The sequence below is a fragment of the Pelecanus crispus genome, chromosome 4, assembly GCF_030463565.1.
Source record: "Pelecanus crispus isolate bPelCri1 chromosome 4, bPelCri1.pri, whole genome shotgun sequence".
NCBI lineage: Eukaryota > Metazoa > Chordata > Aves > Pelecaniformes > Pelecanidae > Pelecanus > Pelecanus crispus.
Window position 1 is genome coordinate 14,863,043 of NC_134646.1, and position 27,316 is coordinate 14,890,358.

A 27,316-nucleotide genomic window follows, 5' to 3' on the forward strand; every position below is an offset into this window, starting at 1 on the left:
TTCCTAGGGCAGTGGCCTCCGTTGGAGAAAGAAATAACCACCTTATCGCTGTGTAAAAAGCTGCAAAACTTTAAGACGTTATTTTGCAATTGATGCTATAACTAAAAAATACCAAAGAAGTAGAGGAGGACATTAAGGAATATGGCAGTGCTAAAAACGAAATTTCTTTTTACTGCCAGAAGAAACAGAACTTAAACAATATAGTCAACAGTCTTCTGTCTTTACAAAGTTAAGAATAGTAATTCAAATGCACTGACCACACATTGCTGGCTAAGGTCTCAGCTAACCTAGCTCTTGAGAACTCATTAAGAATAATAGTGAGTAATTCACCGAGTAACTTGGAGCCAGCTCTCGGCTTAGACAAATGAGGCAGATGCCCGAGACGGCGTTAGGTCAGGGAAGGGCAGAGCCAGGCCAGCTGCCGGGGCTGCGGCAGGGCTCGGAGCACGCGGCTCGGCGCAGCCAAGCACTGCACAAGCGGTCCTGCAAAACGCCCTCTCCGGGCTCCTTGCCTCTTAGTTTTCACCCATCCCCTCATCGCCTCTTCGTTTGGGGAGGGGCCCTTGCCCAGGCTGGGCTACCACAAAGCGCAGTTTTGCCCGCCGCGCTGAGCGGCGCTGGCTTGGCTCGGCTCCGGCCTGAGCAGTGCTCGCACGCAGCTTCTGGCCACGAAGCTGACTTGCTCCCAAGTCCTTCTGTCCACAGTCAGATTTTTAAACGCATGGACTTCTTGTTTAAATTCATAAACGTGGCACTCACTTCTCAGTAGCTTATCCAGATATTGCTTCCTGCTGCAGCGTACATAAGCTAGATTTCTTCGCATTTGGATTTTTTTTCTAAGCGTGGCCTAGTTAGCGACATCATTGCTAATGACTCTCCAGTCATGGCTCTGCTGCATATATTTTCTTTACCTCTATTTTTGGCTTTATACTTCCCTGAAAATATCTCTTTATGCGAAGACCAATCTACTTCAAAACAATTTTGAACCATCAATTTCGTTCATATTAGTCACGTACAGTATTGACAAATAAGTGAGTTTGCAGACTGCAAACCCTTTGGAGAGGAATTTTGTCAACAAACCTAACCCACAGAACAGCAACATATTATAGACAGGAAAAGATCTACGGAAATACAAATCCAGCCTGAACTGCTTTTCTGTTACTGCAGGAAGAAAGTAGCTAAAGTGATTTTTCTGTCAAGAAACACACGTCAATGTATAAAAATCAGGCTCCTATATTGTAAGTTTCTTTAATTATCTGCCTGCTCCTCAGCACCTACACTCTTCTTTTGATTTGCCTCACTCACACCCCCCTTATCACGTGCTCTGGCTGTGCTTTCATTGCCACCCAGCTCCTGGCATTTCTTCCAGTAGCCCCCCCAGCCACCTCCTTCCGCCACCGAATTCAATGGCCTGAAGCGAGGTGCCCCGTGCTGCTTTACACTCCTCAGGGTACGTGAGAAACCTGCACGGGGCCGGCAGGTATGACGCAGGACCTTCGGGAGCCCAGTGGGCAGCAGGGTATGCTACAGTGCCTGCCAGGGTACTAGAAATCCCTGGTGAAGTGGCTGAATCCCGCTCCCAGAGTCAGGTACCACACCGGTGACGCTGGTGGCATGCCTCCCATCTGAGGCTGCACGCACATAACCCGTGTTTTCTGGCACTACAATGCCCTTTTAATGGTTTGTCACCTGTTTTTTCCAAGATCTGTGCCCTTTCAAAACTAAGGAATCGTACCTGCAGTAAAGGTTTAAATGCCAGCTTTGATGCCTAAGTGGCAAAGCCAAGCCTAGCAGAGCAGAAAAGCAGGTCCTTTTGGTTCAGCGAACAGATGCTGTCCCATCTCATTGGGATCTCTTTTGCAGGTACGTATTGCAGAGTCATGCGTAACTCTGGGATGTACATCTGGAACTTCTGGTCTGTATCTTTAAACTAGTCTCCTTCCTGCTTTTGTCTAAAGCACACCAACTGCAAAACACTTTTAATTATTTTAAAAACTTACCTATTAAAATGCAGCATTTCCAGATTTGAAGCCTCCTAATTGTCACTCGAGAACATAAATTAGCACACAAATATACAGGGATTCAAGAGACAGAATGCTAGGAAACAGGAGTATGTTGGAGTCTTGCTATTAGTTACTAATTATCATTCTCTTAAGAACTACGGGAAAAACACTCATCAAAACATGTCTGTTGGTGTCAAGCCCTGGGACCGTGGCAGAGACCTGCTGCTCACTGAATGGGGGTCCAAGAGACAGCTGCCCTCACCAGCAGGCTGCCGCAATACTAACGTCTTCTGAGGTAGTAGTAACTGTGAACAAAGAAATACTGCTTTGTGGGATTCTTGTCTGGGACAAGAAATGGCAAGATGGAAATACAGGCAAAGGAGGAAACAGAAATCCTGAGGAACCTCTTGTCTTCCTACCCCCCCTGAAGGAAAATGACGGAGCTCTGGACCTTGGAAGTTTCTCAATACTCTTCTGTGAAGCATCTATGCATGCGTGTGCGTGCGCATGAGGAGGGAACAAAGTTACAAGGAAAGCACAAAGACACAAAGAGAATTCAGACAGCAGAAAACTAAAAGAGAGCAAGGGGCGGGGGGGAAGGTATCTGATAATCTTCAAATGAAACAGAACAGTAAAATCGATTTTCAACAAGAGTCATCTCATTGGTCCCAGGTAATGCATTATTCAGCTTAGACTCAATTATTTCTCAAAACACCAGTACTTTGGCGTAGCACAACAGCAAAACAACCCAATTCTTCCAGTCACACACCTATGAACCTCATCCTTTTTTCTGACCTTCACGGACTTCATCAGCACATCAGTCTCCCCATGAGATCAGTTTCTGCTTAAGCATGAGATGAAGAGTATGATTAATTTGCAAAGGAGGCTCAATGAGAACTCAGTTACAAAAGCAATCAGGAAAATACATGTAAATAAACATGACTCCTGTCGGAAAGGAGAGGCGAATCACTGCATGCACAAGATGACTCTAATTTTCTGTTTGTACCAACTCCTACTGCCATCTTTCCCTGAATGGGAAGTGCCAAATAGCGTGGCCCAGAAACCAGCAAGACACACTGAGCGTTACCTAGAAGAGCTGTGTTTCATTTCCAAAAGGCTGCAGGCATATTCCTCATAGAGCTATCTAAGTATATCCAAAGCTTACACATGGAACAGGAAACCAAATTCTGAGACTGAGACCTACCTCATCAGTGGAGCTATATATCAAACCACAGAAAAAGCAGTCTCACAGACAAGCGCATCAATTATATAAATTATCCTCCCGGCAGCAGTGCAGTCTCTTCTGCTTCCACTGTATTTACATTCAGTTTATTTAAAAACTTCCTGTACATCTATGTATATTTCTCCATGCATTTCTTATGCGTAATTGCTGCTTGCTTTAGGTTTGTTAGCTTTTGCATTCTCTCGCCCATGACATTATTTTTTTTTAAAAAAAAAAAAACAATTAAAACCAAAAACTTGCAGAGTGTTTAAAGGAAAAATATCTATTCAGGGAAGGGAGAAAACTATCACGTATGCAAAACAGTGTGGTGACAAATACATTAAATTATTAGTTATTCATATTCTGTCCTGTAACTACCTTTGTATCTAGCTTTTGAAGATGGGAAGCAAAATAGAAAGGTCATCATTCTAAAGATCACTCCCAAGAAGAATAAAAATGAAAGAAAACCAGCTTTTGCAGCCAGATTTTTCTTATCAAATCCTTTCCTTCCACTAGCTTTGCTCCATCACTACCGAACACGCACATCTCTTTCTAAGACTCCAGGCAGAGGGTGCGAAGTCTCTCCATGGGGTTTAGATTTGGCTGGGAACGGTGGTGAACTGGCATCTCTCTTCTCTGCCCCTTCATTCCCACTACACTGCATCCAAACAGATTATTCTTTCAGTGGGTGTTTTTCAGACAGTCTTTCCCCGCAATGCTTTTTTCTGGCAGAGGCAGCGACTGGTCCATGCAAGCGCCAGGAAACGAACCAGCAGTTAGGCAAAAACGTGATTGCAGCTGGCAGAAAGCAGCAAACAAAGCAGGCTCATGGCATGCTGTTTGGAAGACGGTTCTCACAGCTTATGCTACTGTCAAATTTAGATTAATGATGCATTTTATTTTCTAAACAAGCTAAAATCCCTCCCTCCTTCCCCTCTCACTCACACACACATACAGATGCTTCCATCACACAACTCCCTGTCTCATTACGCACAATTTAGCTGCAGCTCACTACAAGCCGATCAAGTCGTCTTTTACATTGAAGTGAGGAATTCGATCTGAAATAGGCTTTCAGAGAAAGGAAGAGTACTGTGCCTTTATACCTGACTAATCAATCTTTGCTCATTAAGCAGTACTAAATAATATCTGTTTAATTCCATCAACTCAGATTAAACCTTCACCCAAAGAGAATGCCTTTGAGGGAAATGCAACATCTTCTTTGACCAAATACACCTTCATAAGAATTTAAAAGCCAGGCGTGGTTAAAAATATTTTATCTCCTTTTAGAACAGGAGAAGGGAAGAGTGGGAAAAAAAAAAAAAAAAGGTTTTTAAAGGGTGGTGAATGAAACATTCCAGTAACTATGCTATTCAATTGCTGAACAGACAATGAAATTCAAACGTTTCCCAACTGCACTGAAATCACAGCACACATACGGAGACAAACCACAGCCAGTATTTGAGTCTGTTGTCCCAGTTTCACCTTACGATCTGCTAGGAGAGCCTCTTGATTGTACCAGAAGCTCTGCAGAAGTCTGTGAGCTCTGACATGAAAACAGAGGGCCAGTGTGAGAGATCCCACTTTAACAACATCACCCAAATTGGATTTTTGGACTGCAAGTCTGTGTAGTTCCTAAAACTACAGCCTGAAATCTCTTGACTTGTGCATCCCCCTGAAGTACTTAGTTCCCATGAGCTAAGCAGCGCTTACGTCTTCCGACCGATCTGTATGCAGTGTATTTCCCAATAATATAAATAATGGAGTGACTTTTTTTAAAAAAAACTTAAGTCTTAATAAATAAAAGCGTGTCTCTGATTTTCCTCCCAATCATCACCCTTGGCAACTGTACACTCAACCCTGGCAACCGGGGAGGGTGTGGAGTACAACTCCAAATGGGGAATACCAGCTCTCCTGAGTCCACATCTCGCTGATTTTTGGTGCTCTGTGAGCTACTGATAACAGGCTACTGTCATACTGCCCAAACTTTTCAGAGGAATTATCAAAGTGCAGAACGAATGGGTATCAAGGATCCATCACTATCACCAGACATATTACCCAGCAGTAAAAACCTGATAGCATGTCTTCAATGTTTTCAGAGAAGGCGGCTAGATCTTTTACCTTATCTGCCTATTTTTCCATTTTAATCCTGTTTAAAGGGTGTTAGAAACTCAGATTCCTAATACACCCAAGACACTTATTCCTGACCATCAATATATTGTACATCTCTTGGCCAAGTTCTTGTCTCATGTGTGTCCTATCCTGTTGATAATCTTTTCCAGATTCATCCTTACCATTTCAAAGTATAGGATATCTCAAGGGGGAGCTCAGTCTTACAAGGTTTTAATTTTATCCCGCTGGGGCTTGCAATCACTTAGGCACTTTACATGTTACTCAAATCCTCAGTATGCAAAAGAAAGTACTCTGAAAATGGGACGAAGCACTGGAAACTCTCCAAAACCAGATCAATACGTATTGGGAAGCTCTTGGTGTTCACTCCGCCCTAAAGGGAATGCAGGTCAATTCATTACAACTGCTGCTATGTTACAAGTATTCTTCATACCTAGGCCTCCATACTAACGAGCCTCATTGCATCTTAAATAACAACTGTCACAGGAAGAATAAGCACTGCACATTCCTTGGACCTGCTAAAAGCTATTTGGTCAATGTTAAAATTAAAGAAAACTGACAATCCAAAGACACAAAGAGTCCATAACTTGGTGATTTACAGAAACTCTTCCAACAATGCCATGCACCTAGTGAAGTTCATTTTCCAACTTTCCACCCCCGTTCTGGTCTCCTGTTAACTGCACTCTTTCTCTCTCTTTTTTTTTTTTTTTTTTTAATTTTTAATTTTCAATTTTCTGTGGAGCAGAATCGCATGAATTTGAGTAAACAAAAACATTTTTTGTCTGCTATTGTCCACTCCTTCTTGTATCTTTGGCTTTTAGATGCCTCTGCAATGATAGATGAGGAAAGTGAATTTTGCTTATTTATAGGTATTTGTATTCGCCTCTGAGTAAGTTCAAATGCAAATTATTCCACTGCTGTAATAACCTCCTTAATAGGCCTGAATCACTGAGCACATCATTACAGATAAGTAGTGCTAAGGCAAATATGCTCAGGGATGGGAAAAAGGAGCCGTTCAATCCAAATGGTGCAAAGGACTAGCTAGAAAAACTTCAAGTTTAAAATGCTTTTGCTGTTCGAGATTTAAGATTATTAAACTTAAGGTGATACTTTCTGGAAGAAGGCAGCCTGGGGACGTACTATAGCATATTTCAGGGTCAAAATCATTCTGATTGCTGAAACACTCGAAACTATGCCCTTAATTGTACACTGGAGCATTTGCACAGAGATAATCACCTTTACTTTGGTAATAGTTCTGAATTATGCCAAGAAATGGGCTTCTGAGGATCATGGCTATTTTTGAGTAGATTTGTGATATGCTTTTCAAAACTCCCAAGTAGCCACTTTTTCCACTAAAGGGGAAAAAAAAAAAGAAAAGAAAGAAAAAAAAAAAAGAGTTGCAAGTGCTCAGCATCTCTCAGAAAAGACCGTGCATGCAGCCAAAGTTAAATCACTGAAGGACACAGCAGCTGTTACCTCTTTGCAACTTTTCGTATCAAATTAGAGCATGCACAATAATATAAATCTTCTCATTAAAACTGACACAATCTGGAGCAGTGATACGCAACAGAACAAACTTAAAATGGCTCAGTGTGTGAAGATCATGAAGATTCACACCTATGCAAAAGGGCGTGCACGTAAAATGTAAAGTTTGTTGCATTTATTTTTTTCTTTCAGCCAATACTGAAAAACACACAGAGAAAACTGCCAAACTTTTAACCTGAACTTGGCCGCAGCAAACCCAAACTAATCCAAACACCTCATTACTAGGTTTCTGTTCCATAGACAGAGCAGTTCAGCAAAAGAAAGTATTCCTGATGATTCTGTTCAGCACTGAACAGAAATAGCACCTATTAGTAGCGTAAACAGGTTCAGCCCCCCAAATGTGCCATTTTGTCACCTCTGGCGAGAGGCTGTGCTGCATCCATCTTACTGCATGCCCCCTTCTAAGCGATGACTGAAGAACACTGCAGCATCCATTCGGAAGAGCATGCCCTCTCCGACTCTCCCCACTCTCTTTAAGAGAGTCAGGGGTAAGTTCCTGCCTCAAAGGGAGTTGGTGAGGAATGGCATGTACAAAAACCTACTGCGTAACTAGAAAAAGAACTCATGTTTATGTCATAAAGGATATGATACAGGTTTGGGGATTTTTTTTTTTTTCTTTCCTCCTGAAGCTATCTGTGCTGAGCTAACTTGCCATATTTTAGCTGTTCCTAAAAGACAGCATCAGTCACTCTCTGTGAGGTGTTCTGCATTTGATTGGCTCTTACTTTAATACTTCTTGTTCAAATTCTCCAAATGTGTTCATTTCTTGAGAGCCCCAGTTGGGGGTGGAAAGAGGAGGGTAAATCTGCAGAAGTTTCTGCCCTCAACTCCACTTGCACTTTTCCTGGTAATTTTGGATTGGATGTGAGCGCAACATGGTCAAGCCAGGCATCGGTTACTGCGGGACAACTTAAACATTAGTTTTGTTGAAAAGCATACCCTACTCTCAAACATATTTCTCTATCAAGAAAATGAATATTGCCATTAAATAAACAAACAAAACCAAATAACAATCTCTCTGCACCAAGCCCCATTTAAATGCCTGAAAGGATAATTTCTCAGAGACAGACTGACTGCACTAATCTGCAGCACTTCATTTTGTTCTCTCACTCCATCAGTGAGCATTTTCTCTACATTCCAGCAATCAACTAAAGTGAAGAGATAGACAGGATCTTTTTATGGCAAGGAAGTGAGTGCACTGGCATTCAGTAAAGCTTAATCTGGAATTAAAGTCTGCGAGTGTGCCTTAAATGCCACTTCCACTGTTTGTTCACATTATATTCTCCAAAGTTCTTTCCTCTGAAGCAAATATAATATGATGTTCAATCGCCTACCAGCATGTCAGAGCTAGAGTTAAGCGCACTTGTTTTACATCAGGTTTTTTGTTGCTGTTAAGATGTGTTCCGATCATTCCAGAGCTAACTAGTGAAACCATCCCAAAATAGCACTGTCAAGAGCTTACAAGGGCAGATGGTCATCTTGGCAATAAAAAGGACTTGTTGAAGAGCATTTCTGATGGAAGTAGAATTCTCAATTTATGCTAGACAAGGCACTTACAGTTTGATTTGGAATCACAGGTGCTTAGCACCTGAAAAAATTGTTGCAGTTAAGCATGGGGAGGGGGGAAATACTGTGGCTTTCATTACCAGATTAAATGGCATTCAGAAATAGCTCAGTGTTGACAGACTGCTGAATTTCATTTTGGTTTGTGATCAAAATATATCCCACTGTTATTTTTATCACAGAGCCGAGATATGGATTACTTTTGCAGGTCTGAATTTGATGAAATGTCTGATAAATAATACTCTTAGGTACTTTAATCTATTATAGGTATGTATTATTTTATAGATATTGCATTTCACATATTTTTAGAAAAGTTAGTAGATCATGAAATAGATATATATGTAATAAACAGTGTTGATATTATATATATATTTTTTTTTAAATTAAAAACCCATCTGCAAACGAACCACTAACCTACACAAACACACAAATGCTGCGAGGTTATACAAATGACAAGCCCATAGTAGGTACATGGGTTTTCTAAGCAAATTACTTTCTTTTGCTGTTAAAACAGAAATATACACTAATGCAATACTAAAGTTTCAGGCTGCAGTAACAGACTGTTTACAGACAGTTCTATTCTGCAAGGAATTTCAGAGAAGAGAGATACATGAAGTTTTAACTCGTTCTTTTCAAGAACTCACATATCAAATGTCCTTAATCTACAAGTAAAATTGTATCTCACATTTAGTAAATAAACAAACGAATGAGTCAAGCTTTGTTCTAGCTGTTAAGTCTTAGTACACCTTCAGTATTCTCCGGTCTTCACAGGGGGCTTCAAAGGACAACTGTTCACCACCACAATAACAGACACAGGCTTAAGCACACAGGCAGCCGCAAGTGAACTTAACTACTGACAGACAATTATTATCTGCTATGTTAAAATTTTCAAAACCTTACCGAAAACTACCATAAGCTTGAATGAATTTGACTCTATACAGGGAAGATGTCTTTAGTAGAAGGAGATTTCGCACCAAAGCTACTTTACACAATAGAGGCACCCTTTGAAAAGTAATATGGAGTAATCTGTCTTCCCGTCTTGGCTTGGACATCAGCCCTTTCACTCTCTGAGCACCTGGGTGCTCCAGGACTGAGACACAGTTTGTAAAACTCAGGACTATGATTAAATGGAGATATAAACTTAGTATCTTAAAATGGCATCGGTTTCAAGATACAAACTTAGTATCTTAAAATTGCCTAGTTTTGAATGTAGCAAATTAGCCCATCTTGCTAAAAAGCAATATTGTTTTTATACAAGTAGTGCAGGAATATGCATCAGGTTGTAAATATAAATTTATAATAAACTTTAATTGTGATTCCAAACTACCACAAAAGGGAATTAAAATGGAAATGCTTTCTTTTTAGAAACTGAATTCTTTAAAATATTTGGATTGTCATTTTTATCTCAATATGCAAAGATATAAATATATATCATATATAAAACCTGGGCAGAGTTTTTTAACTTCAGTGCATGAGCATTCTCTTGTGAGGACCTATTTGCAAAACAGATTTTTCAGGATCACATATACAACTTCGGTAACAGTTTACTGACTTTGCTGCCAATTACATCACTTTTTTCAGCAAAGCTATTGCCTTCAGAAATACAATAAAAATGCCACCTGAAATTTTACGCTTACAATTATGGATATTACAATTCTTTCATCATATTAAGTGCTCTAATGTTGCATATTTCAGGAACATTAAAACACGGAACAAGACTATTTTTCCTTAGCTAATCATAAACCTTCATTTTTAACAACCGGGAGAGCTCTAAATTAGCCAGGTGGGACTTTAACCAATTATCAAGAGAAATTGACTTCTGGATTAAGAATAAGAGTGACAACTTGAAGTTTAAAAGACATGTTAAAAGAAGTTACAAAAACCAAATACAGGGGGATTAATGGAAGTGCCCTGTCTACCCTATTGTACGGACAGCATGATGTTGTAACTAGCGCTGTAATTCCAGCCAACATGCAAAAGACTTTTTTTGTGCCATACACTGAATTGCTGTTAAAACACATTCACCCAGAGTACAGTAACTGGAATTGTGAGAGGTTATAATTGGAGTTCTTGTTCATCGAAAATGAAAACCTATTTCACCCTATTAAATTCTGACAGAGTGACATTTGCGTGTATAGAGAGGCTGACAGCTGTAGCATTAGAACACATCTCGGAGCCCTCTCTGAAGTATTGTGCGATTACCTCCTTTTCATATTTCACAGGGAAATTCAAACTCATTTTCTTCTTGTTAACAAATATACAATGTTATGTTTACAAGCACTGTAGAAAACGAGGAGTTTGCAATTGGCCTACACTGGTATTTTGCATAGGGGAGATAGGAAGTAACCTGAAGAGGCTGCTGTTTAGGATTCTGCTTTAGCTTCATGGAAATGCAACTTGCAGCATTTTCTTCCTCACTGAGGACAATGCACGCCTTCCAAAGGTTTCTGCATGGGAGGACCTATCTGCGCCACAGCCCTCAAAGAAGGTTTCAGCGGGCGCTAGAGAGGGTTCTCTAACTGGCGTGAAAAGTACAGACAGGACAGAAGGAAGACGACCAACGACAGGATCCACGATGCAGATAGTTGCAGTCCTTGTGCTTTGCCTTGCTCAGGGTTAAGTCACATCCCGAGGGACCTTTTCATGGCGCGAAGCAACAGCGTGAAGATACAGGAAAAGAGCAGGATGGCTAAGAGATACCTGTGCTCTCTGGCACTCCTTGGCTGCTGCAGTGGCCTCCTTTTGCCACCTCCCAGCTGGGCAAGCCACAAAGGTTGCCTAGAAGTATGTCTGTATAGTGACATGAGGCTGCCTACTTGTCACGCTTTACTCCCGCTAGCACAAATAACAGTAACACTGAAGATCCGGGGAGTGGGCGTTAGCGTGCATTAGCAAACAGAGTAGGAGAGGCCGGGAGAACAGAGTCTTGCTGCTGATGCAGGCGCTGCTGATGCTCTTGAGCACTCACTGCTATTATCACCAGCCCAGGGTAACAGTGCTTGGCCTCAGGGGCTATAAACACACCTCTGTTTTCTAGGTGAGCATACCTTAAGCTGGCTTGTGGGATGAAGCTTGGCCCCCATTTGTCGCTGCGCATTCATTATATTAGTGTTGCATCTGCATGTGCAGAGCAGAGCTTAATTCCACAGATCTAGGGAAGAACAGGTACTACTTTTCAGAATATTGATTAAAAAACCCACTTAAAGTACTTGTAGAAAATTACATTTCAAATACTCTACACCATCAGCTTTCCTTTTCTACTGAATGTTATCAAACATTACAATAAGATAATCCTATATAAGGCTATAAACCTATGATATTTTTGCTAGCTCACAAGCATTCAGCTGGGAAAATGAGTACAAACAGAAGTAAAATCACCTTATCGAATATAATCAAGTCACCAAACTGTGATGAAACAGAAAAGACCTTAGGAAATGCCATAATCCACTCATGGTCTGGTGATGATTCCTATCCTGACAAGTATTTTAAACCTTTTCCCTTCATAAGGATTTCTACCACATCCCACACGCCTGTGTTTCTCTTCCACCTATTTTTGCTGTTATCTGTTCTTTCTTTGGCAGCTCCTGCCTTAGTCTTCTGGCTCTCCAAACATCTGTAGCTTTTTGTCATTTCTATTTCCTCTTTCTCCGCACTCATCCTGTTTGGAGCTCTGAACAGCCCCATAACATGCACGCCTGCCTTCTCACGAGATTGTTCTCCTGGCAATAACTGACGAAGCACAATGTTGGCAACAAGCCTCTGATGAGTCAATGAAACTGCGTGAAATGATGGCACAGCACATGTAATTTTGAGACCATGTGCTACACAATAAGGAAACCTGTTATTAGCCTCCTTCAGAAGGGTCCTTGTCACGGGCCCTGATACAACAGGGTGCTTGACCAGAAGGCCAACCTTAGAAACAGGTTTCTGACTTCAGATGGGACTATTTCAATGCTTAAAGTCTGCCGTGCCACAGGCAGCCTTACTGAGCTGAGGTATAGCTTGGCCGGTCAATGGTACGAGTGATTAAATTTAAACAAACAAAACAAACAACTGCCTTGAGCCGTAAACTGCTGTCCTACAAGGAGCTACCAGCGCTGCTAGCACTGTACACGACGCCTTTGGTACATGTGGCACTTAGAAAACTAATACTGGAAGCAGAAGTGGCAGAAGATCACACAATACCGCTTAATCATGCTCGCCTCTTGTCATCTAGTGTGGTAACTAATTCTTTTTCTTCTAGAGCCAAAACCAAAAAATGCATTCTTCTTGCATTCATATACAATAACTGCAGCCTGAGTATGTACTTCTTAACAAGATTTTGTGATAAAAGACATTTTTACTAACACTGCTTTCCAGCTGGTGATGAACAGCCTGACAATAAGCCTATACTGATACTAGAATCCAGTACCAGCTGTTTAACCCCTCATCCATCCTCACGGACCTAAGAGGCAAAATATTTCTCTCCTAATCTGTACCTACTCTGTAACATTTGATGTATTAAAAGCGATATTTAATGAAGGTAGCTGCTATTCTCTGCCACCTATCACAGACCTTTTGGTAAATTTTCCTAATATACAAAGACTCCATCTCAAATGCAATGCAAGCACATATTTTACATTTAAAAGTATGTACTGGACTCTGTAGGAGACCAAAACAGCCAAAAAATAACAATCCATGTTTATGCAATACTGAGGCCAAGTACTCTGATGCTATACAGATCTTCTGCTTTGCTTGATGTCTATTCAACTGAGATGTGGAAGCATATTAAGTTGCATTTTTAGCATATTACATCTCCCATCTGCAAAATAAAATAAAAGCCTTTTCATCTGCTGAGAAAAATGCTTTTGCACTCTCTACTGCACTCAGTGAATACCTTCACTTTTTATCTCCCCTTTTCAATTGCTACAATTTTCACCTTTGCCAAGCCTGCTAACAAAATTGCAGAGAAAATCATGTTAATGAATTAATAGTACATCTGTGACAGGGAGACAGCACAGGACTAAATATAGTCTACAAAAGGATTTTAATAATTTAAAATGCATTTAAAAATGTCCAGAATCTTAACCAAAGATAGGTTTATTCTCCAAGTCTTATTCAAAGTTGGACAACTGCTTTAGAACTAGATTTTCTATTTGTTTGTAGTGATTTAATATCAGTTCTGCAAACTTACAAGAAAACTCACAAATAGAGAGATGAATGATAAGGAGAAGACGCTGTCTACTGCCTAGACAGCGTGATACAGCCAGCAACTTAATCAGATAATTCATTGCCATTAGCAAGAGATGTGCAGTTGGGTACTCATGTACTAGACTGATCAGATACACCTCCATAAAATAAGGTCTATCTTGATTTTAAAGACAGATTGAACTACACACGTTAACAGTTCAGGTCTATGCAGAAGAGAGTGCCAACAACTCCAGGTCAGGACTGACCTGGACTTTTGAGTTTCAGGCAGCTTTTCACAATCCTGACATGATTTGCAATGTTCAGTTTCTGCTATTTAAGTGAACTTCTGGTAGGTCTGAAGAGCATCTGATGATCCATAGAGGCTATCTGATGACTACAGGAGGGTGGAGCAGAAAAACATAATGGTTCCCTGAAGGTACAATGAGGGAAGTAAGTTGTTATGTACACAAAAGAAATGCTGAAGAAAACTGTTTCTGATTTTTCATTGAAGTCAGAAAGGACAGAAGGAAGATGCATAGAGAGAAAGATGCAACTTTTAGCCTTGACCAGAAAAGCTTACTTGGGAAGAGTTGCACTTACTATACAGCTTACTTATTATAGCTCCTCCACATCTGACTGGGGTATGGATAGCAGATGAACAGCCATGCAGCCATGTCATGTGAAGAATGAGCATGAACACTGCATTTGTACATGCTATTGGGAATTATTAAGATCACCACCACCACCAAGAAGCCACAGGCAGATTTACCCGAGATGCCTTCACAAATTTTCCAGCATAAGTAACTGCTCCTCCCTGACCTCAGGTACCTTTCTTTGAAAATCTCCCCCTGCCCCTTAAAATGTTTTGGATAGAAAGACAGCCATTCTACATTTAGTTCTACTACATGTCAGAACATTACAGCTGTTTCAACAAGCTGCAGCTACTGAAACTGTGCAAGAAGATTAGAGACCACCCTTAGGAAAAGCATTGATTAAACATGATCAGGCAAGCACACGGCTAAGAAAGAGCAAATGCATGCCCTGTAACAGTGTGGCTGTGACATGACTTGAAATCACAATCAGAATAGAGAGGAAAGAGACTGAAAGTGAGGATGAACTGCTAATAGGACAGGATGTCATCTATAGGATAGATGTTGTACAGGAAGAGATGGCTCTGCTGGAACAGGCAATATCATCAAGCCAGCCAAACCACAGGGCATGCCAAGACCTGGGGAGTGGGCAGCTGCAGCTGGTGGGATAGAAGTGCTCACAGAAAAAACCAACATGAACAGCCTAAGGATGTATGGCACGGAAGGACTATGTCAGCAGTCTGAGGCTGGGAAGCTGGGGCTTACACATGATATGCACGGTCCCACGCCCACATGAGACATGTAAGTTACTGACACTAATTCCAGTCCCTCGGTCCCCTAACGAAGCTATTGGCTGCTCTTCTGTAGCCCAAACCACTTCAAATGACATTTGAATATACAGATTTATGTACAGGGCCTTCCTCTAAGCTGGAAGTTGAATCCAGAAACAGGGGAATCCTTTCTCGACTGACCTCAGATTAGGAAGCCACTAAGGGGCTTTTGAGCTTTGCCTGCACACTACTGCTCTATTTTGCAGACAGTGTAATAAGCACAGCTTCACTTGATGCTCAACTCGAGATGTAATCCATATGCAGTTCCACCATGCACTTTCTTTGGGAACAAAACCATTTTACAAAGTTATGGCCCTCCTCACCAACAGCTGCTTCCTCCTGCCACAGCACCACCACTCGCCTACCATTCAGCTGGGCCAACATGGTACTAAGGGACTGCAGGGTGAATCAGGTCTGGTATGACCTAAAAAACAAACATGACTGGTTTTCTTTTTAATTTTTAAATTTTTTTTAAAGCCCAGCTCATTTTGGAACAGCTAAAAGGGCAGAAAACTGTAATATGGGGGTGGGAAACAAGTAGCTTGGAGAAAGACAGGGAAGGAAGAGAGCAAGGGAGAATGGGGAGAGACTGCTAAGACATCTATGCTTCTGAAGAAAATACACTGTGTCATTAACTCTCCTGTTGTCTCAGAGCTTCCCATGGAATCTGCGGAATTTGTCCTACCTGGGGTCTTCAGGAACACAAGAAAGCAGAGACTGTGCCATGGACAGAAGAGCAAGACAGACAGAGGAGAGTAATGCAAAACTTCTAACAACGTTAAAAACCATGCATATATATGAATGTCTTGAAAAAATTTAAAAGTTCATTAAAATGATCTTGCAGATTTTTTTCAAAGGATGTTTTCCATTTCAACCCTGTCTTCTCAGAACAGTGACAAAAATGTTTCTAAAAATTAAAGGATTTATGCCAAATGTATAGAAATTACAATAAAGACAGAGCCACTGCTGTGAGTGCTGACTAAAGAGGCAGTATTCCCTTCTTCACTGCTTCCCTGTAACTTTTAGCATCTCCTAAGTTAGAACCAGTACATTACCATTAGCTTAAAACTGGCAATCAGCACCTCATAGCATCTGGCTACTTAAGAGTCAAGTTATATGCAGTGCACAAGAGGCCATATTAGAACCTGAGATGGGTTTCATTCATGTCACAGAAATATATTAAATCTCACCGCCTTGAGCTCAGTGTGCTGAATAGTTACGATCAAGAAGCAGATTTGTAATGCTAATAATCCTACAGTTCCTTTGATGTAATCCCAATCTAGTAATTTATCCTGTTAAAAGTCACAGAAAATGCAATCACTTTGCAATCATTGAGCCCAAATAAATCATAAATTTGTATTTTCAGATGCTTTTAAAAGTAACAAACTGCACAAGGGAAGCCAGCCTCCTGATGCTTGCTGCACAGGAAAACAAAACCAAACAAAACCCCCCATACTTTTAGCCTGGACTCACAGCGAGCTTCCATTTGTAACCCTTCCAAAGGCAGCTGCAGGCATCCTTACATACAGTCATAATATCTGCCCCTGCAAGTGTTAAAATTAGCCATCCTAGGTGTGTTCAGGTGTACCAGATACCTTTCACAAGTACCAGAATATCACCATTCAGTAGCTGGAGGTGTCAAAAAAAAAAGTGTATTATTCAAATTTTGTATTTAACATTAAATCTATTATTTCAATAGGAAGGGAGGGGCACAGGGAAATGCATTTGCTCCAACTATAGTTTAATGTAAGCATTCATTGCTTGAATTATGCTTCCCCTTCACAGTTATGATTTTGGGGTTTTTTTTCCTGAGATTTACAAAACTATGAATTGGTAGATTGAAGTAGAATTTTAGAATATATATTAAAACGATAATATATTTTTTAAATGGCATTACAAGAGTAGCTTATGGAAGAAGCAAATACAAATGGACTTCATTTAAGCACGGAAGGAAATTTCAGAGAGTCTTATTGTAAAAGAAATCCAAACCAATCTTGGTGGAAGTTCAAGCACATGGAAAGAATAAACATAGAGAACCAAAACTGGCAAAGAACAAGCTTGGAGAAGCAAGGTGCTGTGGGGATGGGGATGATCTCTTACTACCGAGAAGGGCACTCTGGAAGGTTGGAATCTGCTCCTGACACACTGCAAGATTTGGCTACTCCACCCTTTTTCTAAGTTTCTCCATTCTTAAAATTGAATGTTATTTATTTATCCTTGTAAAGAAAATTATCAAAAATTTTTAAAAAAAGTAATTAAAAGCAATTTTGCAAGGTCTATCAGTTATAGATCCTTCTTGCAGAGAGGCACCAGTAAAAAAAGTCGTAAATATTGTATTAACTAATTGCGAACATCTACTTAATTAAGTATATTTGTTTGCTACCTGGATTCTTGTCCTGCATTGTGATCTGTAGTGTGAACTGCTGCTCATACACACAGCCCAGTGAAATTTAAGGAACACCATCTGGGTACAAACATACACTGAGTAAAGCTATAAATAGATCAAGCAAGTTCATTACATGCATGAGGTGCTTGCCCACATGAGTATTTTCAGCATGAGGGCCAAAGACTGTAAAACTAATCTCTCCAGTTTTCCTACAAACAACCTTGTCTTTTTAGCTGAGGAGCTAAACACTGTAACAGAATTTTTTAATTTCATATCTGAGCTTGTCATGGAGTACACATGTCCATCCAGATGGAGAAGAACACAGAGACCACTGTCTGACTCATTTCTAATCAAGCAGTTTGAACAATATGGGAACAACATTTATTTCATTTTTGTACGCAGAAACTATGAGAAACTCATCTCCAGATGGAATCTCTTGCTTCTAGTACTCTGAAATGCTAATGAATAGAAGACAAATTCCTGTCCCCACTCTATTACACCTATATATATACAAGCTGCAGGACAGCATTATGAGTTGACTGTATAACACATTTTATTTACATTCTAGGACCTGAAAGGCTAAGGACTAGAGCTGGCTGAGACATAATTTTTCTTCCTTCCTCTCTTCTCAGTCGCCCCCCAAATCAGAAAAGAGCACAGAAAAGGGGCTTCTTAAAACAGTCTAGAGATTTTTAAAATCTCTATTTTTTTTCCACAACATGGTGCACAACTGCAGTTGAAATGAACCCCAAAGCAACCCGCAAGAGTACTACCACCATGCCATGTGGACTCAAAATAGGGCTGTTCATGTCTACATAGATCATTCATTGGCAAAGTAACTATATCAGATATCTACATGCCTTGGCTCATCTGTGAGTTCAAGACCAGGTGCAGGTTATCTGCTGTAGCCTACCTCCCTGGAAGAAGTTACTATTTTTATAGAGATGTGTGTGTGTGAGTAAGGACACATAGACATACACTCATATCTGTATCTATAGGCAAAGGATTCATACTATCTACTCCTAAACAAAAGGTATTTATATGCCTAGATGGAAGTTATGTGCATAAATGGGTCCAAATCTGTTTTAAGCAGGCAGAGTCCTTCCTCTATACTGTTCCTTTTATAGGAACATGGCAATACAGACTTTGCTTCTGACTATTCAGTCAGAAGTAAATTCCTCTTAGCACATACTTCTCAGGCAAATTCATCATGCTCTGCTGAAACAATCTCTTCAGAGTGTGTTGCATGGGCTCATATTTCTAAAACAAAGCATTTGTCAGAGTTACCTGTCAGTATTTGCAGGCTTCACAGAAAAGTACGTTTTTGCCCGCACTACACTAAGTACAGCTGTGACTGATGTTGTTATATGGTTTATTATATGGTTTCCATCATTTCTCTGTGAGACTTGGGCAAGCTTTGAGGCTGATGAAAACAAATGCACTTAACATAATGCTGATATCACAGTACATTGCTAATTAGATTCCTTATTTTGAATACTCAAATGAATACCAGTGCAGATCTCTTTATAGCACCTGCTGATTATATGGGTTTTCCATGCTGGATCTGTCTGCAACAGATAGGGTAAGTGCCACATTCTCCTACTGAAATCTGATTATCTGAACATGTACCAGAGCCAGAAATTTCAGAGTGGAGTTCTAGATTGAATGTGAATTTCATAACTCTTTAAATGACTTGAAACAAGAATTTGATATGAAACACTTCATATCTAAGATGTTCAGAAACTAAATCTTGCACCAGATTTAGCAATTTTTAGTACACAAGACACAACTGAAGATGTGAAGGGGATGTATTTAAGTTATACAGTTGAATCCAAACCAAAGTTTGTTTTAAGCCAATCTGCAGTTTAATAGTAACTTCTCATTATTCCCTGAATATGCAACTCAGATGCTGTATCATGCTGTTTCGGACATATACATGCTATTTTACACGTCTGTTTCCCCCCCGCCTCCACTCCCCTTAAAAAACACGAAAAAAAAACCCAAACCCAACAACAAACAAAACACATATAGGCTCCCAGGGAGGAATACTAGTCATAACTGTTGGAAATTTCCCTCTGCTGGTAATATTCCTGCTGCTCATATATTCCTACGTTTAGATTGCATCAGAGACCAATTCTGCCCATATGTGAGGACATGAAAGGAGGGTAATTCTGCTTACCTTGGTTCTTGTATGTCAGCTTATGTTGTCTCTCTTCATTTAGCTTTTATGCCTTGGATGACGCGGTGCCTAAGTATGAGCAGATCAGAACTACCAGCTTAAATCATGAACTTCAGCTACCCTGTTATTTCTTATGCTGAATCACCTATCTGGATCTCTCCTTTGATTTCTGCTACTTTTATGTAATTGTACCGTTTCTGTTAAGCATAGCTGTGCATTTGATATTTCTGCCTGCATTTAAGCCTCCTACAATTAATTTGGATCAAAGAGATCAAAAGGCAAAATGTCTTTAGGATACAGCAATGCTTACGCTAACCAAGAGACAAAGATTCTCTCATTAGCAAACGTCTCGATTAGCAAAGAAATTCACCGTAATAGGGCATGCTGAAGACTTACAAAGGGGTTAAACAGTCACAGATTTCCAAAATGAAGGTGTAGTGAAAACTGAAAATAAACCATTTGCAGTACAAATCACACCATTCAATATCTTGTCATCAGACCCTTAAAACGGAGAGTAATCTGAACCATGTTTTAGGAGCCAAATGAGATTAACATAGCAGTGGTTTTGAAAATCCCACAAGCTCTCAAAACAGATCAGCATCACTCAAAACACAATATGCATGTTAGAACAAAGGCACTGAAATCGTCAGGCAGTATTGCCTGCATTGTGGTCTCTTCAGCTGAATGGTATTTCCAGGAAAATTAAGAAAAAAGAAAAAAATTCACCAACCAATCACATATTTCAAGATCTAATAACTAATCCTCTGTCTGGAACAAATTCAGCCCATATTAAACGCCATCTTAACTTGGTCAGACTGGGAACAGGTAAGGAATGACCTCTGTTAGGCTTAATGTGGATAGACTTTGTTTCTGTAACTATTTCTGTGACAGCTGTCCACATTTATTTGGTATATAGATGCATGGTATAAAACATAGATTCCACTCTTTCATTGGAGATTGCAAATACTAATTTTGGGCATTCTTCTGACAACCATCACTGAAGCATTCCCCCCGTGATAAGGCTGTCATCATTGCCATTCCTTCTTAGCATACCAGTTAGTGAAGAAAGGTGTGAAAACCATACTGCTCTCACCCTCCAAATATAGAACAGGTCTTTTTGCAGTGCATCCAGCCAGTACCTGCTTAAGATTTAGAAGCTTTTATCTCAACTATGACTTCTGTTAGGCAGCAACATCTCTCGCAGCTCTTGGGAGCCTGGCTGCTCCCTCTTCTTGGAGATGAGCTAGCAGGCACGTGCATCTTGCAAACCGAGCTTTTCAGCCTCTTCCTGCAACACAGCTCTAACACCACCATTCCTTTCGTTTCACACAAAAGCCTTGCAAGAACTACATTTCAGCTGTCAGTAGATTTCAGAAAAAGTTGTTTTGAAGCCCACTGTCAGAAATACACATAAGACATGACCTACTATTCTCAAGCACTTCAAAAGGTAAGAAAATTAACTTCTACCTATATCATAAATGTAACAATGGCTGCATAATTTATACAATCACTTGAGGCCAGGTGGACCTTTTATTAAATGCACAGGAGAACTCATGCAAGTTAATACTTACAGCTTCAAGGCACTCACAGGCTGGCCCATAATTTTACTCAATTACAAAATGACCTTAATGAAGCCCTGGTGTTGCCTGTTGTGTACTTGAATTTGATAGATGTGTACAATTCATATGAAATGCAGGCTGTTATACTTCACCGAGATTGCTGGTGAAAGACTGGTGTTACTTCTGTTGGGTTGCGATGAACAGGGCTTTTCTGTACTTGACAACAATGTGTTAAATACTATGGGGGCAGCAGAAGATATATAATGAGTTCAGGGGTATATTTTCTTGCTTTAACTACTTGGCAATAAAATCCCTAGGAAGTTTTGGCATTGACTTCAGCAGGGTTAGGATTTCAGAAGCAGAGGCTAACAAATTAATGGCATAGGTAAGTGCATTGCTGGCAATCAGCAAACTTACAATGCTTTTTCTAAAGGAAGGATTTGGGGGTTGGAATTTTACAGGATGGTTATTGATTTTCTAACATTAAAAAACGTACATAAATGAAATGGTGACTTGGGAGACTCTTAAAGTAATGGTGGCTAACCTGAAAGTTCAGAAATCAGCATCTGAGCTGGCCTGAAAGCAGTCTGCATAAAGAAAATACGGCCTGTGAAAAGTCAGTTTAAAGCCCAGTCTAATCCCAATACCCCACTTAAGAACTATAGAGACCATCATATTGGTGCTGGAGAAATTTTTTTTTCCTGTGAACTTCTTGTGACTTTTCCAGCCAAATCGTTTGTGTGCTCTTCAAAGTAGCTGGAGAAGTGGATCTAAATTCATTCGCCTATTTAAAACTTCATACATTCTTTCAGTTTCCATGACACCAAGCCTGCACAGCGTAGCATCATTCCACAAGAAAAAGGTACAATCCCTTCATTGCTATAGCCTGAGGGTGCTTAAATGCTGTGTATTACCCCTTTCAGTGATAGGGACATTGCCATTATTAAAGATGGAAAACAAAAACAAAACTGTAATTTTTTTTTTTTTGCAGCTGACTGAATATTGTGCACTTGAATAAAGACCTAAGGCACTCTCAGATCCTGAAACTCTTGCCAACAGGTGGAGACAACTGTTGGATAACAGCATGAACATCAGGTTTATTTTCAAATTAATCAAACCTGCAATAAGTCTCCGATGGATGGATTCCAGTTCTGGTTTATTAGACAAGGAGACACAGGAGGAGGCAAACTAAGGCCCAGGCCTGTGAAAAGCGTAGCACCCACAAACGGATACCAATCACCTCCCCTCCCACTGATATCCATTCAGATTGAGATTATGGAGGATCTCTGAGGCTTGTGCTGATAAATACAGGTTTACAGAGCACTGAAGACACTACTGAGTCACCTCAGTTATTCATTAATATTTCTGTATTATACATTAATATTTGGCTGGTTTGGCAAGTCTTACTGTGATTTTAACACAGCTGTCATGGGGCATGCTTACATACTTAAGGGTTATTAAAAATAAGTACTGTATTATTTCCAGGCAGATCTCTTTAAATAAATACGGCAGTTAACTTGTTAGGAATGTCTAATGGAGAAATATCTGTTAATTTCACACTTCCCTCCTCCTTGGTTGCAGTTTCCCATCCTCTCAACATACACCCAACAACTAAGTGGCTGAAAGTTCTGTTCAAAATTGATACGTACCATCGGGAACATCAAGGAAACCTCTCCTGAATTTCTCAAAGCAAAATGAAGCTGGGAGACTGGTAAGGCCACAAGGGAGGATGCAAAATTTTATCTACTGGAACCAAATCTGCAAAACATTACAATAATTACTCCCAGACTGGAACGGGTGTAAGGTATGGAGCTGCTGTGTATCTGATAGGCCTTAGATATGTATGTATTTCCAAATTTGGCAACTCCCTGACTAGCAAGAAATGCTGTGTGGCTATTCTAAATTACATGATCTCCTCTAGCTCACCTAGCATGTACCACTGACTGGTTGATACAAATCTCTAAGACATCTGCAAATAACTAACCAGCTGTCCACACTTCTCACAGCTATGATTGCTCCTCTGCATGCACTGGTAACAGACATCAAATAAACCACAGTTAAGAAGAGACAGCATCTGGGTTTTAAAGGGTTTGGGCGGTCAACTCTTCCTCAGATGGAGGGGGAACAGTGTTCACTGGAAGTAGAGGGAGGCACCTTTACTTCTTACTGTGATGGAGACATGCCTGGTAACCCAGAAAGCAGAAGCCGATCTATGTGGAGAAATGTAAAATAATTAAAGCATCTCTTTTAATAGGTATTTATAAAGCACCTGTTTTATGAAATATATCAAGGATACGTATTATATTTACAATTATAAATAAAAACACCTTATTGTAAGGACCTTGGTTATTCACAGTGCGACAGGAGGGCATAAGATCCCCCAAGATTACCCACAGTAACATTCTTAGTAATAAACCTCTGGTCTACATCAGACACTTCTACCTAGAATCGTAGAACTGTTTAGGTTGGAAAAGACCTTTAAGATCATCCAGTCCAACCATTAACCTAACACTACCAAGTCCACCACTTCCTTACCTCTTTCATAGATAACATTTTCTCATAAAACCACTTTCAATCACATTCAGTCAAGGTGCTCAACTTCTGGCCCATTCTTAGTAAGAACCAAGCATGAACTTAACTATAACCATTTGTGCAAACGTCATCTCGAACTGGGACATGAAGCATTCTCCAAGTTACCTTAATGTAATTTAACATTTAGGTTAGACATTATTTCTAATGTCTGCAATACCTACTAGTGAGTTTTATGACAGCAAAATCACCACCTTAGTAAAGTAGTAAAGTGATTTTTAAGTATCAGTCTCATTTGCAAGTAAGAGATTTTAGGAGTTGCCGTATTGGTCTAGGTGAGACATGGTTATGTTTGCCTCCCTGCCATCACTACTACCAAACAGTCCATTGCTTTACATATGCAAAATAGCTCCTGTTCTGCAGGCTAATCCACAAGAGATTTTTGGCTAGTTGGAGCTAAAGACAACAGCTTTGTGATAAAACTAGCAGAGTTATCTTTGCATTGGCAAAAAATGCTTCTGGTCTATGGACACAAAATAAATTGTCCAGAAAAGACCAACAGCAATCACTGTGCTGACTCAGCACAGTATTGGTTGAGAACTATGAACAGAGTCTACACAACAAAAGTACAAGATAATCAATAGAAGATATTCTATACTAAAAATTCAGTGCTTGCTTTGTTATTTTTCATAAGTCTAATAGCAGAAAGATGGTTATATAAATTAGTTAACGGGAATGAAGCCCTTAATTATTAGAGAAAGAAGTGATAGGTCATCCGTATTTAGAAACCAGGTAATATCAATTCTCTGTTACCAAAAATTTACTTGAACTACCAACCATTACAGATTATAAATTCAGAAAAAATAGTTATACAGTCATATTTTTCTCTTAAAAATAGGCTATGGACTCTCTCAAATTGCATCTCAAGAAGTTCTGGTTAGCAGACTCAGGAAAAAAAAAAGACTGTCTGGGACTTAGGTGGATAAAGAAAAGAAAATGTCTCTAGAGGAAAAACAAAAAAAAAACCCTAGAAAAAGGAGATTTTCCTATGTGGTTTCTTAAGCAGGGGTTGGCAGGCCAGGGGAGTGGAAAGGACAGATGAATTCTCTGAAGAATCAATATGCACTAGAGGATCCCGACTGCCTTAGACATAGCTCATTACTTTCCCGCGCAGTTAAGCTGTTTGGTAGCTTTCTCCAATTCACCTGTGGATCCAGCTGGGCTATATTCTGTGAACAATACAGTCCCCCATACTCAAACACCAAACAACATGCAAAACTGCTAAAGGCAACTAGAAAATGTACAAGCTCAAACCTGAGCACAAGGTGACCAAGATCCTCATCATCTCAGGGAATGTTCCCACCACCTGTAAAGGCAGCAAGAAAGGACTGGAACAAACAGCAATAAGGCAGCAAACAAGAACATTTCAAAGGTTGTGACAGTGGGTACCAGTGAGACATGGGAGTCAGCAGAGAACTGAAATGGGGATTAACATATATGGATTAGTCAAATAAGTTTCATAGTCTCTGAGAGGAAGAATGTCTCCCCAGTGATGATGCTACAGGGGTCACAAGCTAATTTCCACAGCTGTTCTTTTCCCATCAACATGAATTCACCTCTCCAGGATTCAGGTTCACTCACATGACTTTCATCTAATGGCTATTTTAGCCATTTCTCTGGCAAAAGGAATGATGGTACTATTGGCTTTTGAAGTATTTTATCCCCACCTGTGACACCTTTGCTGCTCTGGGTTGCATTTAATCATGATATTCCTTTGTGCTGGCATTCAACATTTAAATAGAAGTTTTGGAAGAGAAAGGCTTCCAACTTCTTTTATGATGCGAGACAGATGCTCCAGCAAATGCTTGTTTTGTGGAGGCTTACAGGCAGCTCTCTGTGTTTGTTGGCTATCTTCAGACACAAAAAAACCCAGAAGTTGCCTAGACTATGTTTTTCTTGCAAGTGCATTTTCTTGCAGCTTCCTCTTCTATAACCAACAGTCACAAAGAAATAACGAACTGACACAGGTTCATCACTGTCACCCAGCCAAGTTCTTTCCAGGTGAAAAAGGACATGCTACACAGAGATCCCATCTTGAAAAGCTGATGCTTCAGGCCATAGGGTTTACCTCTGCCCACTGTGCAGAGCTTCTGCCAGAGCTGTTTTGACAGTCTCCAAGTGTGGAATAGAGCTGGGTGGTAGTTCCAGAGAGGTACAGTCCCTAAAACCATAAAGAACTACCACGATCACCTTCTCTAACCTTCCTTGTACACATACTACCACAATTTTCCCAGAGAATTGGGTAATTTTTCCAGGATGGGACTTTCAGAGAGCTATCCAAGCCCATTCAAATAACATTAAGTTATGGGCAACCATTTAGGAAATCGCATGTTACTACAAGCCTGAATTTGTCTCACTTCCACTGACAGCTACTGATCCTTGTTATGTCTTTGTCTATGAGGGCAATCTTTATCTCATACCAAGTATCATTCCCATGCATATCTAGACACAGTGCTAAAGTCATGTCTAGCCTGCTGGTAAGGATATACACACACAGAGCAAGGGCCAAAGATCTTACAGCTTAGGGACTGCACTACAGGAAGACACAAAGCTGTGGGCACACTATCATAGGGAAAAGAAATTCAGCGTTACAAACCTGAGTTCAATTTCTTTAAATAACACTTGTAATCAAATGCATGTACTGATTCCTGGAGAAGTGTAACATTTGAGTTGGGAAGAAGTCAGATCTATGCTCTGGGGTGGAACTAGTGTCTGAAGCTGGTAGAAGCTGATTAAAAGGTAATATATCATCAAAAAAGGAAAGGGAAACCAAACTGTTCTGAACCTGAAATTCTGCGACATTAAATATTTACTAAAATAAAATCTTTCTTCAAACTCAGAACTGTAAGATCTTTTCTGGAGAGCAAAACTTTCCAAAACAGTTTTTTTTGTTGAAAATCCATTTCACGACTAAAGAAAAACAATTTTGATGGAAAAATTCCCAGCCAGTTTTTCTAGCACCCAGCGGGGGAAACTTCATCTTCTTCTGCAAAAGCATGAAAGCGCAGGATCTGCCTCTTTACATAGAGGGAACCATAATTTAGTCTTTTAAGAATTCATGAAAAAGACCTAGGAGCATTCAGCACAAAGCCGCTCTCTGCAGAGCAAATGTGCTATGCCTGATTGGCAGTCTTCTGTTCATAAATGGCACTGCCACACTTCCCGATTGCTGGTGTCCCGCTCCTCCAAGCCAACCCCGAGCAGCAGATGCTTTTTAAACCCAGAGTCAGCTGCAAAGGAAAAGCAACCAAAAGAGCATAATCCTGCTCTGCTTCCCCTTACTGTCAACTTTGTATGTAAGCAATAGCCTTTGGTAAGGGGTGGGGAGAAAGGGAAAAAAAAAACTAGAAGAGATGAAAAATAGGTGCAGGGTACATAAAAAGAGAAGTGAAGACCACCAAAAAAATGTATAAATTGTCCAAGGGAAAGATTTTTTGGAAGTGTGGAAAGTAAAGAAATTATACTTCTCCCCCACCCCCCCCCCCCCCGCCAAAAAAAAGAGAGCGCGCAAAAACTAAGTAGAAAATTAAGAGGATAGAGGATTGAAGGGGAAA

General features: G+C 40.2%; 1 protein-coding gene across 1 annotated transcript in view; it reads right to left on the reverse strand.

Annotated features, from left to right (window-relative positions):
* Window positions 1–27,316, reverse strand: part of RNF150 (ring finger protein 150) — a 123,716-nt gene that overhangs the window by 86,603 nt on the left and 9,797 nt on the right. The gene's annotated exons all lie outside the window — the stretch shown is intronic.